Source organism: Sardina pilchardus, chromosome 12 (assembly GCF_963854185.1).
Source record: "Sardina pilchardus chromosome 12, fSarPil1.1, whole genome shotgun sequence".
Taxonomy (NCBI): Eukaryota; Metazoa; Chordata; class Actinopteri; order Clupeiformes; family Clupeidae; genus Sardina; species Sardina pilchardus.
In genome coordinates this window covers 1672633-1687458 of record NC_085005.1, presented here as the reverse complement: position 1 = coordinate 1687458, position 14826 = coordinate 1672633, and positions in this window count along the sequence as shown.

Genomic DNA, 14826 nt, shown 5'->3' with positions numbered 1-14826 from the left:
CCTCTGACCAATTCTAACCAATCCATTATCTTGAACAACGAAGTTATCTCACGTGTGCTAATCTGTCATCTTTGAACAGGTTCGGCCCCGCCTTTGCAAACAATTTGAATCTCGAAGGCGCTTTTAACTATGTTGTGCGTGCAAATATGTCACTACTATGGACATGCATGCCATACAATATCTGATGACCATCGACTTTTTGATGTTATAGGTTAGACACTAAAAAAGACCACCCTAGATTTCGCTACCGCTCATAAATGCGGAAGTAATCGTTTTTAAACCTAGGCTGTCTTGTGCGTCTCCACGTTTCCCGATTGGTCAAAATCACCCCAACCACGAGAACGCGCACAGATCTGAGCTGAAAGCCTAGTTTGACAAATTTATCACATACCTGCTGTCGTAGGATCACTTAACTTAATACCCGAGTTGAGGCTTTGTGCAGCCTCGATATGTCTAGATAACCTAGATTTGTCTAACTTGCTTCGTAGGACACCCCACTGGTGGATTTTTAATGTTTGTCAACATCATTCATTGATAATGGTTAATGGAAGTCTTGATATAAAGCTCTGTAAATAACTGATTTTTTTTTTTTCTTTGATTGACAGGGCTGACCCCCGAAACGGACCGTGGAATCTGCCTGCCTTCATGGAAGTAGGCTATCAATCACAGACTGTTCAAAAATAAAGAAAAGTATAAAATAAATAATCATGTCTGTTTTATTTCATTGCATGGTTATTCTTGCCCATTTCTCATATAATATATTGTCTGTATCCAAGCTGTCAACAAAATGTGTGACTTTAAGTTTGGCTATTTAAGTGAAGTGTTTTAAAAAATGAACCAGTGGATTTTTTTGGGATTTGGTTTCAAATATAACCCAAACATTATGTAAATTTAACTAAACATTCGTGTCAAAATAACCCAACACATTGGTTAAAATATCAACCCATCCGCTGGGTTAAATGTAATAACCCAATTTGCTGGGTTGAGATAACCCAATGCTATGTTGGACCCCATTTTACTCAGCAGTTGGGTTGAAAATAACTAAATTTGGGTTGTTTTTAACCCAGCATTTTTTAGAGTGTATTGGTCCGTCCGTCCATTCATCTTTAAAAGTTCGGTTTTCACCATAATTTTTGAGCAAGCCATTTTCTCTCATCTCCTCTCTCTCCCGCTAGGCCTATTCTCTGTTGCTGAAAGGTAAACAATCGAGTTGATTGGCTTGGCTACGGACGATGCTCTTTGATAATATTAGGCCGACAATTTCAACGGGTCCGGACAGCACCGTCACTGGGTCCGGACCCGGACCGCGGTCCGCCATTTGGTGATGCCTGGCCTATAATTTCCAGATTCCACTCTGATGTACAGTATCTTGGTAGCTATGCCTAGTCTGTCAAGGGTGATTAGGCTAATATACATTTATTTATTAGCTCAGGGGAGGGTATTCCATCCTATAGGCTATGATCCTATCCAGTGAACGCGCTTCATTCAGCCAAATTGTAGTAATGCGATGCTTCAAATTCTCAGTAACGATAACGGCGTTGCAACGATGAGAAAAGTAATTAATTAGATTACTTCGTTACTGACAAATTAACGCCGTTAGTAACGCCGTTATACTTAAACGCCATATGGGTTCCCTGTCAGCAACGTTGTGCATCAGCACTGACTTACCCCCCGGCAGCGTCCTGTGAGCCGAGATCCAGCCGGTTTTTGATGCTGAAGAAAGTAGTCCGGCAAGTTGCTGGGGTCACGAAAGTAAAGTGTTTTTCTTCTCAAAACCATATGCGTTCAAAAGAGTGATATATTTGCACCACAAAAACGTTGTCCAGGAAAAATTCAAACCTCGTTATCACTTGGCACTATTTTTCTCGATTCCTATCACTGCACGCTACTGACAGCTGGACAACGTTTTTGTGGTGCAAATATATCACTCTTTGGAACGCATATGGTTTTGAGAAGAAAAACACTTTACTTTCGTGACCCCAGCAACTTGCCGGACTACTTTCTTCAGCTTCAAAAACGATCAAAAACCGTCTGGATCTCGGCTCATGACGCTGTCGGGGGTTAAAGGGATATTCCGCCATTTCTGGAAATACGCTCATTTTCCACCTCCCCTCGAGCAAAACAATCGATATTTACCTTGTTCCCATTCATCCAGCCATTCTGTGAGTCTGGCGATACAACTTTTAGCTTCAGCCTAGCATAGATCATTGAATTGGATTAGACCATTAGCTTCTCGCCTGCTAGCTTCATGTTTAAAAGTGACTAAGATTTCTGGTAATTTTCTCATTTGAAACGTGTCTCCTCTCAAGTTAGAAAGTGCAATGAGACCAACTGAAAATGAAACCTGGCGTTTTTCTAGGCTGATTTGACATGGAACTACACTCTCATCTGGCGTAATAATCAAGGCAACTTGCACACTACTGGCACTACTACTGCTTGGTGTCTATGGGGACTATTTTCAGATGCTGCGTACGATATCACTGCGCCTATGGTACGTTTGCAAGTTGCCTCGATTATTACGCCAGATGAGAGTGTAGTTCCATGTCAAATCAGCCTAGAAAAACGCCAGGTTTCATTTTCAGTTGGTCTTATTGCACTTTCTAACTTGAGAGGAGACACGTTTTAAATGGGAAAATTACCAGAAATCTTAGTCACTTTTAAACATGAAGCTAGCAGGCGAGAAGCTAATGGTCTAATCCGATTCAATGATCTATGCTAGGCTGAAGCTAAAAGTTGTATCGCCAGACTCACAGAATGGCTGGATGAACGGGAACAAGGTAAATATCGATTGTTTTGCTCGAGGGGAGGTGGAAAATGAGCGTATTTCCAAAAATGGCGGAATATCCCTTTAAGTCAGTGCTGATGCACAACGTTGCTGACAGGGAACCCATATAACTTTGTGTCTTAAAACCCGAACTATCCCTTTAATTTGGTTAAGTTTAGTGTTTATTTGTAAATGTTAGTTGTCTGTATGGGTCACACCCATGTGGAGAGAAGTCTATCCACAATGAATTGAAGCGAAACAGTTCTGCTCTATTTGTTTCGTATTTCACTGATTCTTGAGAATTTGCCTAAAACGGGTTTTAATTTTGAAAAAAAAAAGTTAGTTAAATTACAAAATCTGAAGGTATGTCATTATAGACCAAGGTCTTAGCTGTTCAGCAATGTACCGGTGCAACCTCCCCTTTTTGTATTTTTTTCATAAAATAGGCATTTTTCCAGTACTTATACAACATTTTTTTAGGCCTAAATAGAAAAAGTATGCTTTTTTAATCCAACAACCATATTTTTGAAATAAAACAGACTATTACTTTAATAACTACACCACTGAAGAAACATATTGTAAGCATATTTATTTAAAACAAATGAAAAATGAATCTGACGGTGTGACACTAATCTGACGGTGTTGACAGTGGTTTCATTACAACATAAAATTCCAAAATGAATACCACTCAAGTCTTGCTTGACAACTTTATTTAACTATTTGGTCCAAAAAGCCTCCGTTGAGGACCATTTGGAGGCTTTTTTCACCACCGTTAAGCAGAAAACCTGACGGAGGGTGACATCTGACGGTGGTGACAAAAATCTACTCTTTCACATGATATGCATGAATTGTTCACATTATCCACCCTGTTTGCATCCTATTGCTGGCTACTTCAAACCTCTTCTTAAAAAGTATACATTTATTTTATAATCTAATCTAATATTTTGTATACAAAAGAGACAGTGTTGACATGTTATGGTTGTGACAGTAGCAGTGTCCAAAAATATGAACAACTTTAAGAGAAAATAGCAAACTAATGGGAGCTTGAGTGATCTTAAAGCATGCAGTACGGCTGAAGGTTTGAAAGTGAGGTCCTCAAGAATGTAGTTGACCTTGTAGTTGCCTGATTTTATTGCCTTTTATAAATATCTGACGGTGGTGACAAAAATGTGGGACACATTTTGAGCAGCCACAAAATAATAGTAAATATTGCTCAAAACGTACTGTTTGGAGTTTCTAATACATAATACAATGTACTCGTTCATGTGGTAAAGATATCATTAAATTAAATGATTGCTTTTAGTGTTTTTAATCAAGTCAAAATGATTATCTCCTATTCGAGGACAACTGATTTTGTAGGGTATGGGCCAGCATATAATCATTAAATTAATACAAAAATAAAATAAACCTTTAAAAGAACCTCACATTTGTGCAAAGGACCCCCTGATTATAACCTTGATTATTTTTGTTCATGGAAATGGCATTAATTTCCAACAGAATCAGCACTTTTCTTAGTGAGACATGTTTTAGGCAAATTCTCAAGAATCAGTGATTTGTTTATTTATTTATTTTTGTAATTCCTTCAATGGATTTATTTGTTCAGGCTACTCTATTATGTCTATGTCCACACTTTCACTTCCATTATTGCTTTACAGTAGTTTGATATGGCCAATGAACAACAATTTTCAATGTAATATGTAGCCTAAAAACAGGGTTTTATTCAGAAAAAGTAAACACAAGGTAAAGCAGAGCCTAAATGTAATGTCCTCATATGAGGACGCAGGGTCTCAGGAGGTTAATGCTGTTCATGGTGCTTTCTGCCCCTTGTTTGCGCGCGCATGTTTTCGAGAAATCTATGTATATATACAGTATAATTCTGTTCCAAATTATTATGCAAATCACATTTTTCTCAGATTTTCCTAAATAGTTGATGCAAAAGCCAGTCAGTCTAATTATACAGTCATCAACCGTTAGAGAAAAAAAAACATATTTTATTGAACAAACCTCCCAATGATAGCAGTGTTTTTAAATAAATAAATAAATAAATAAAAAACTCAAAATACACTGTTCCTAATTATTATGCACAATTATTAGACATTTTACAGATCAGTAATAAGTGGGTAATGTTATGGTAATATATATATGCAATTTCATGGAAATAATATTTTTATTTCTCATTTCTAGACAATTACTGTGTAATTACCAACAGCAATGCAAATAACTTGGGTAAAATAAAATGGTAATAACTGCTATAAATATGTACTTACTGAAGCAATAAATATTTAGGATTTACTTATTGCGACATAATATTTCTGTAATTATACCAACATGATGGTGCTATGAAGGACTAGTAACTTTTAAGTCTTATGGCACAATTACCCAATGGTCAAAGTTTTTGTAGTAGTTAGTTTGATGGTAAAATGTGACCTGTATGATGAAATAAATAAGGTAATTTCACAATAACTATATGATATCAGGGCTGTAAAATACTGTTTTGTCTTTTTGAAAGGATTTCAACAACTCCCCACCATACAGAAAACCTTTGGTAACACTTTACATTACAGATCGGTAATAAGTGGGTAATGTTATGGTAATATGCATGCAATTTAATGGTAATAATATTTTTAAACCACATATTACTAATAATTAATGTGTAATTTCTAGACAATTACTGTGCAATTACAACAACAATGCAAATAACTTGGGTTTAAGGGTAAAATAAAATGGTAATAACTGCTGTAAATATGTACTTTCTGAAGCAATAAATATTTAAGATTTACTTATTGTGACATAATATGTGACCTGTTATCTGTTGTTATGATGAAATAAATGAGGTAATTTCACAATAACTATATGGTATCAGGGCTGTAAAATACTGTTTTGTCTTTTCGAAAGGTTTCTGTACGGTGGGGAGTTGTTGAAATCCTTTCGAAAAGACAAAACAGTATTTTACAGCCCTGATACCATATAGTTATTGTGAAATTACCTTATTTATTTCATCATTATAACAGATAACAGGTCACATTTTACCATCAAACTAACTACCACAAAAATGTCGACCACTGTGTAATTCTGCCATAACACTTAGAAGTTACGTATTATGTCACAATAAGTAAATCCTAAATATTTATTGCTTCGGTAAGTATATTTACAGCAGTTATTACCATTTTATTTGACCCTTAAACCCAAGTTATTTGCATTGTTGTTGTATGGTAATTGCACAGTAATTGTCTAGAAATTACACATTAATTATTTGTAATATGTGGTTTAAAAATATTGTTACCATTTAGTAAATTTCATACATATTACCATAACATTACCCACTTATTACCGATCTGTAATGTAAAGTGATGTAATGTAAAACTAAAAATTAAGTAATTTCAGCATTGCAGGTGATGTAAATTAAATCAAAAGTTATTTCAATCAAAAACATCTTAACAGGACAAGTTCCATTTTATCATAGGACCCCTTCATTGATATCACTTTCACAATTCATGCATCCATTGAACTTGTGAGTTCTTGGAAAGTTTATGCTTTAATGACTTTGCAGAATAGCCTGAGCTGCCTGAATGTCAGAATAGCCTCCCAGAGCTGCTGCTTGGATGTGAACTGCCTCCCACCCTCATAGATCTTTTGCTTGATGATGCTCCAAATGTTCTCAATAGGGTTGAGGTCAGGGGAAGATGGGGGCCACACCATGAGATTCTCTCCTTTTCCTGCCCATAGCAGCCAATGACCCTGAGGTATTCTTTGCAGCATTTGTCATGCATGATTTTGCTACGGAAGGCACGGTTCTTCATTTTGTAACACGGAAGAAAGTGTCAGTCACAAACTCTACTCTCATTTTCACAACATCAGAGACCCCATGATTCCGGCCCAAAACATGACTCCGCCACCTCCTTGCTGATGTCTCAGCCTTGCTGGCACATGGTGGCCATTCACCAACCATCCATAACTCCATCCATCTGAGTTTGCCAGGTAAGCCCAATCAAAGGAAAGCTTCGTAAAAGGTATGTTCCAAATTATTAAGCAAGCCACAGGTTTCAAGCAATATGCGAAAAAAAAGGATATCTCTGCTGCTGAAAACCATGAAATTGTGCACTACCTTGGACAAGGTGAAATCATTGCATATTTCCTGAAAACTTAAGCTTGATCTGTACTGTAAAGAAATCTGTTGCTGATTCATAGCACAGGCAGATTGGTGCAGACAAAGGCATAATAAGGAAGGCTTCTGCCAGACAAATTCATAGGATTAAGAGAGCAACTGCTAAAAATGCCATTGCAAAGCAGCAAACAGGTATTTGCAGAGGTTTGCAAGTGTGCATAAACCCACTATCGCCCACTCCTAAACAATGCTCACAAGCAGAAACAGTTGCAGTGGGCCCAAGAATACATTTCTTAGTCAGATTGAGTTAATTGATTACATGTACACCCTCCAGCATCCATACATCCCACCTTCTTGCGATTCAGCCATTCAGCGCAGGTTTTTTGGAACTTTTGATTGTGTGGCAGCGACATCAAAGAGTAGGATATGGCTCTGGGTATAATGTCTAGGGCATGAGCTGGAGGACAGAGGAAGCATGCCAATAGACATACTGTCAGAGCCCATTTAGGGAAAGCCGGTTCACTCATTAACTCCATTGTAACAGCATTTTACCTGCAATTTGTTACAGTTCCGTGAGGGCCGATTGCGAGTAAAGCCTACCTTACATTGACAGACTTTGCAAAGATTTTGAAAAGATTTTTTGAAAGACTACAGTCTCAGACCCTCTCACATCTAAAGACAATTCATTGAGTTTTTAGTCACAGCCTAGTCACAGGCCAGTCTCAGATTAGGATTTTGCACAGACTGTGGGTCACTATTTACAAGACTGCTTCTAGATTCCTTCAAATTATTTCTATCGTGCACTAGGCTCGACGTCATCATCAACAGGAACTCACATGATAGCCTACTCATATCAAAGTCATTTTTTCGCGTTTCTGCAGCATTGTTTGATGTGTGACATCACTACAGATATAGAGTTGTTCTGTCACGTAGAATAGCCGACTAATAAATTATAAGAAATGAAATAACAAATAATCATATAGGCTACAGCTGTCGCCTATTTTGCCCCTTCCTGTTTCGTGTTCGACCTAGGTCACTATTGGTTTTTAATGTTCACGTCACTATTTGCATGAGCCACGACTGAAAAGACTTCCGATAATATCAAACATGTTTGATATTGTCGTAACGGCAAAACTAGAAAGACTGACTCCGACGGACTTAAAACCGCTAAGATTGGACCGCGATTTTGGAAATTTAGTCGCCGACTGTTAAAACAGACCAAAATCGTGCAATGTAAGCCAGCCTTAAGTGCAAAAACAATGGGGGTCTATGGGGCAACTAAATTGGTCTATTTAACCTCATTGTCACTGAAAAATCGAAGATTGGATTTTAGACCCCGTTTACATAACGACGCAGGGCGTTTTTGTCTTCACCGCTTTCACACCTTTAACGATACCGGTCAAAAAAACATTCGCGTTTAGACACAGAGGTGAAAACGCCAAGTTGCCCAGTGGGGTATAGGCTACTACGAATCTCGATTAGTGGGTTAGCGAGGTATGTTGCGCTCAAAGCCAAAGTCAATCTCGCGTGTGTTAATCTGTCATACTTCGAACAGGTTCAGCCCCGCCTCTGCAAACATTTTGAATCTCGAAAGGCGCTTTTAACTATGTTGCGCGTGCAAATATGTCACTACTATGGACGTGCATAGGCTACCATGCAATATTTGATGACCATCGATTTTTTGTTGTTATGGGTTAGACACTAAAAAAGACCACCCTAGATTTCTCGGCCGCTCATAAATGCGGAAGTAATCGTTGGTTAACCTAGTCTGTCTTGTGCGTCTCCACCATGGAGGTATTATAAGAACTGGAGAAAGTGAACAAGTCCCGCCCCCATTCATTTCAATGAGAATGCTAGGCTAGTGAAAATTGCCAAAATTGAATGATTTTTTCAGGCTTCAACATGGCGTTTCAAGGGGCTTGTTTCCGGTGCCGTTTTACTTGAATGAAGTGCCAGGTTACTGATTGACGTAAGGTACAGAAGGAGAGCTCGTGCCCACACTAAGCTCGTGCATGAGCTGAGAGTGGAACAGCCACCAATCAACATGAGGAAAACGCAGGGAAAACGGCACCGGACATGATGTATTTCTGGAAAATGGCGACGAGGAAGTGCCTTGCTAATCGGCGAAGCTAATCAGTCAAATCCTGACCCCCTGGTCTCCACGTTTCCCGGTCAAAATCACCACAACCACGAGAACGCGCACAGATCTGAGCTGAAAGCCTACAGTAGTTTGATAAATTCATCAGTGAGTGAGTTTCGTAATACCACTCAACTCTGATAGCGACTTTCGTTTTTAGCGATCCAGGTTATCCAAAGAAAGCCTGGTTATGTTCAGCGAGATTCGTAGGCTAGCATACCCCACAGAAGAAGCACGCCAGTGGGTGTTCCCAACAGTAGCTATGCAAATACCTTTCCTCGTCATTCAATGAGCGCGCTCAAAAAAGCGACTCTAATCGGAGCTGTCAAGTGTCACGCTTTGACAGCAACTTTCGCCGGATGGACTCTCACGCTTGCCATGTTATGAAACTTGGCAGCCCTTTATGTCAAGCACACTCTACATCGTGGATGTTTGCACAACCATTGAGAGCTAATGTACAGGATTGCTTTTCAGTTTCTGTCTTGTAATGTTATTGTATATGCCCCCCTAGCAGTGGTGGACAGTAACGAAGTACATGTAATTCGTTACAATACTTAAGTAGCATATTGATGTATCTGTACTTTACTTAAGTATTTATATTTGGTGAGACTTTGTACTTTGACTTCACTACATTTTTAAGTGAAAATTCGTACTTTTACTCCGTTACGTTTATGAAAACCCTCTCGTTCCATTTTGGCAAAGCGAATCACGTGTCCAAACTGCGTCCTGCACGCACTTCAGTGCGGCCCGTCGAGCATGCATTAGTTGTGGTTAACATTACTGCAAACTAACACTCTTCTTAGAGAACGTTTACATTTACAATGTCAATATCAATGTTACATAGAGATGAAAGCCTACTCTTTCAAATCTCTATTGCAGCAAATCTAATTTACGTGTTTGTTACTCATAACGTTACTTATAACGTAATTACATTGCATGTAAATGCAATGTACTGTTATCCCTGTTCTTCTTATAGTTTTTATTCTTCTTCCGACCAAAATCAACGATCAAAGGCTCTAAAACCACTGAACCGTTTGACGTCATTCAAACACTCCTACATAGGTCTTGTAACGGAGATTTGTTCTATGATTTTTCAAATGTGTGAATGTCACGACCACCGGGCTCAAGGTAGCTGTGACATTAAAGATGGGGACACACTGTAGCTAAAGGTTTTAAATAGAGTATATTTTATTATAACATTAAAAGAGTAAAGTCAGTATATGATAAAGAAAAGTGTAATGCAAAGTGTCTAGGGGTGATCAAACAAAGAGTGTAAAACCGCGACGTCTATGTGCAAAGCTGGCAACGGGTTGCGGCTCTCCCCAGAGGAGCAGCCATGGAGCGCAGAGAGCAGGCCCAAGCGAATGAGCAGAGAGCAGCGCCAAGATCAGAGAGCCAGAGAGAACGCGTCCATTCCTCCTTCGTCGTTATATAGCACCACCCATTACTCCAAACACCAATGGGGTCCTTTGCTCTGCAAATCAGGGAATGAGATTCAAGGGGCAGAGCCCACACAGGCATTAGACCAGAGGGCGCAACCCCAGGACTGACCAGCAGGGTCTTAACATTCCCCCTCCCTTAAAGACAGAGACCCACCTAAGTGGGACTCTGTAAAGTACCACCAAACACCCAAGTCAACCTTACTGTGTTAACTGGCGCAACTGTCCTGTGCCACCTAACACAGCTAAACATCACGTTTGAAATATTTCTAAAATTCATCATTTTATTTAAGACTATTAAAAACCATGACTAGCATAACAATGTAACAACATTTGAATTGGCATAATTCTATTAAACCCACAATTCCCATTTTTAGCAGTGTGCAAACCACCAACCACAACCCTCATCCAGCCATAGGTCTTATGGACTGTTATGTCCAATCACACCAACCACCACCAAGTGAAAATGCCCCATCTCAATTTCCCCACCACCCCTCCCAAACCTCTACTCCTGCTCCACCGGCAATCCAGGTACCTTGGAAAGCATATTTAAGGAAAAGATAACAGGAGAAAAGGGAAGAAAAGGAACAGAGGAAATCAAAACAGAACACTACTCGGTGATCCAGGAGTTAACTGGTGTCCACAACAAAGCGGACGCTGGATATTACCATCAGCCTGCTGCAGCACTGCCCCAGCACCCATCTGAAGTTGGACTGGCCTGTCCAGCCAGGGCTGCCGGCACAGGTGCAGTGCTGGAGTGATTTAATGACAAAACCCGTTTCCATTTAACCGCCCTACCCAATCTTACCCCCCCTTCCAGGAGGTTTGTGAGCAGACAAACCAAAAGTACTACAGCACCCAAAACCTTATTTTTATCTGGCCCCACGCGATTGAAATGCTGGCGAAATGGCAAGGCCTCACCACCATATTTGATGAGATCCGTGCACCTCAGCGTGTCTAACAGAACAGAGATAGTCAAAATCAGAGCCTTGAGCTCCTCAACTTGATCTGATGGAAGATGGTTTGTCAAAGTATCCAAGTTTGCCAACACTGCAAACTTATCAAGCCTTGGCTGCAGCACAGAGTCATCAGGGCCACACTCCCCAACCCCTGCTGCCACCAAAGGTTGACAAGAGGGCCCTGTGTCAACGGCAACCACTGCAACAGGTGACCCCTCCCCACCTCCCTGAGTAGGGCTAGGGTTTTGCAAATAGTAAGGCCTCAGCAAAGTAATGCGACACAGTTGGTTTGACGTCTTCCAATCAGGGGCATCTAACAGGTAGTCATAGGCAGACACTCGCCAAGCAACAGAGTAGGTACAGTTCAGTACACTCACATGGGCCTTAACCTCCTCTAACCAGTCCTTTAACAGAAACAAAGGACTACAGACTTCATTCTGTGCTGCCACAATCTCCTCACAGGAAAAAGTAGGTAGTAACAGAGGCAAATTTAAACTGGCACAGTCTTTTACAGACTCCAATTCCTGCTCCCCTCCCTGGGTATGACTTGCACCAGTCACCACACAGGGGGTGAGCACTTCAGGAAAATCAGACTCAGGCAAATCAGATGCTGTATTTACTATAGGAGGCGGTAATCTCTCAGGCCACACACGCCCACCTACCAAGTTATTACCCAAAATCACATCTACACCCTCTATAGGTAGAGACTGACGTACCGCCAAAATAACTTCACCGCTTACAAGTTCTGACTCCAAAACCAGCCGATGCAACGGAACAGAAATGGTGTACATTCCGATACCCCGGATAAGGACACATGTCCCCGTGTCAGACACTTGTGAGAAAGGCAGAAGAGATTTTAAAACAAACGATTCAGATGATCCAGTGTCACGCAGAATGCGCACTGGCACCTTCTGGTCATTTCCAACCAATGACACATAACCAGATGTAATGAAGGGACTATAGCCATCACTGGCACACACTTGTGACTGCTCTAAAGGAAGCTCCTCTATGCAAAGATCAGTGCTCTCACTCACTGAACTCAACGAGAAGTCTTCTCCAGCATTACAATTAGCTATACCCTTTTGACAAACAGAAGGCACAATTCTGGCAGCACAACCCACACTCTTGATTGTACTCTTTCCACATCGCTTCTCCTTTAACTTAGGGCAAGAGTTTTTCCAATGCCCAGACTCCCCACAATAGTTACAAAGATCCTCTGGATCAAGTTGTTTATCAGTAAAAACATGCCCAGTATCATATTTAGTTGCTGAATAGGGTTTTCTTCCCGCACTAGAATCATGCCTAGATGTTCTGGAGTCATATTTAAAAGGATTAAAACGACGGGAACAATAATCTTCATCATTTGCACGGACACTATGCTTATGAGTCAAGATATATTTATCGGCCAACACAGCAGCAGCCGCTGCAGTTCCAACCTCATGCTCATTTATGTAAGTGGTAATATGAGCAGGTAAGATGCTCTTAAATTGTTCTAATAACACCAAGTCACACAATTGAGCAAAGGTTTTGACACCCTCAGCTGCACGCCAGCGATTAAAGAGACTAGACAATTCGCGCACTAGCTCCAAGTGTGTTTGTTTCTCCTGTTTGCGCCAGTTTCGAAATTTCTGTCTATAGGCTTCTGGAATCAATTCATACGCTTTGAGAATTGTCTGTTTCACAATATCATATTTTCTACAGTCTGAATCGTCTAAAGATATATATGCCTGTTGTGCTTTTCCTGTAATTACACTTTGTAGCAATAGAACACAATCTGAATCAGACCATTGATAGTCTCTTGCCAATCTCTCAAAAAGACAGAAAAACAAGTCAGGGTCACGTTCATCAAACTTAGGTAAAAGCTTAACCATGTGTGAAATTTTTGGCTGTGAGGGGGGGCCTCCAGGATTATCGCCCAGTGCTCGTCCCTCTCTCGCCAATTTCAGACGGTCTTCCTCTAGTTCAATTTTTTTGTATTCCAGCTCACGGTCTTTTTCTCGCTGTAGTCGATGTTCTTCTCTCTCTAGCCGTTCACGTTCATGCTCTTTTTCTAGCTCCAACTGTTTGCGTTCACGCTCTATGCGTTCTCGTTCGTGCTCCTTTTCTCGCTCTAACCGTTCTCGTTCGTGCCCCTTTTCTCGCTCTAACCATTCTCGTTCGCGTTCTTTTGCTAAAAACTCATCTCTTTTTTGTTGCATTTCAAGCAATTTCATTTGTTGTTCAAAAGACAAAACTGAACTTTCACTAGGTGATGCTGCCATAGCACCAAGAGTGCCAAGGGGAGTTGACGACTGAGTTGGGCCCTCAACGTCTGGTGCTGGGTCTAAAGAAAAAATCTCTCTTTCACCCAATTTCTCCATAATGAACTGTAACAAATCGTCTTTTGTAATGCTTTTCGAGATAGCGGAATGAATATTATAGTGCTCGGCTACTTTAAAAAGTTGTTTTTTATTTAAAGTTTTTAATCCACCTAATGAAGGTGCAGCCAAAAACGTACTAACATCCATTCAAACACGATACAAATGCTCAACAGCGAAAAATCAGACTAGGCCTACTATTCAATCAAATTATGCCAGAACACATTACCATTTGACTACAAACGCTAAAACAGTCTACTCCATCTAAACACGGTAGACTACAAATTTCGTCAATGTAATGCCAAAACAGTCAGCACGCTACAAACAGTAGGCTACAAATATTTTATACAAAAATCTGGCAATCCAAATGCACTTACCTATTCAAAGGCCTACGTATGTGCCAAACAAAACAGCCTGCTGAAACGGAACAGGTGTAACCAAACAAGCACTCGCTCAAATTCTCTCAGCTACAAACAACAAACATTTGCGTTACGCGCAGATCAGACAATATAACGTGGCTCTCAATGCAACGAAGGGCTAAAATTTAGACCTAGAGCTCCCCGCATCTAAAACCCCCAAAAGAAAAAACCTATGTCCACAACCTAAGTCTTCACGTGTCGTAGCGATTAGGCTTCACAGCCCCCCCGCGTTTGACACGCAAACTTAACAAATAAGCTGTAAAGGAAACAAAAAACTTTTGAGCGGTCTCACCTACGGCAGGGTGTTCACGTTGCTCCAGTTGTCCAAATTGTTCTATTTTTTCTCTTCGCTGCATCAAAAAACCACAAAATTCTCTAATCCACAGAACATGCACTCAAAATGTTTGTCGAAGTTCAAAGCGGAAACGAAGCGCTTTTCAGACGACGCGTCACTACTAAAATTACCCAATAGCTACAGGGATTCCCCCAATTACACCATTAGCTGAGCCTATGCAATGAATGAAACGCTTAGACTCACCAAAATAGCAGCCAATACTGCGTGCGACGGCACAATTGCACAAAGTTAGACTGGCGATATCAATCACGGCGTCTATCACTGAAGTATTCTAGGAAAATCGAACGAAAA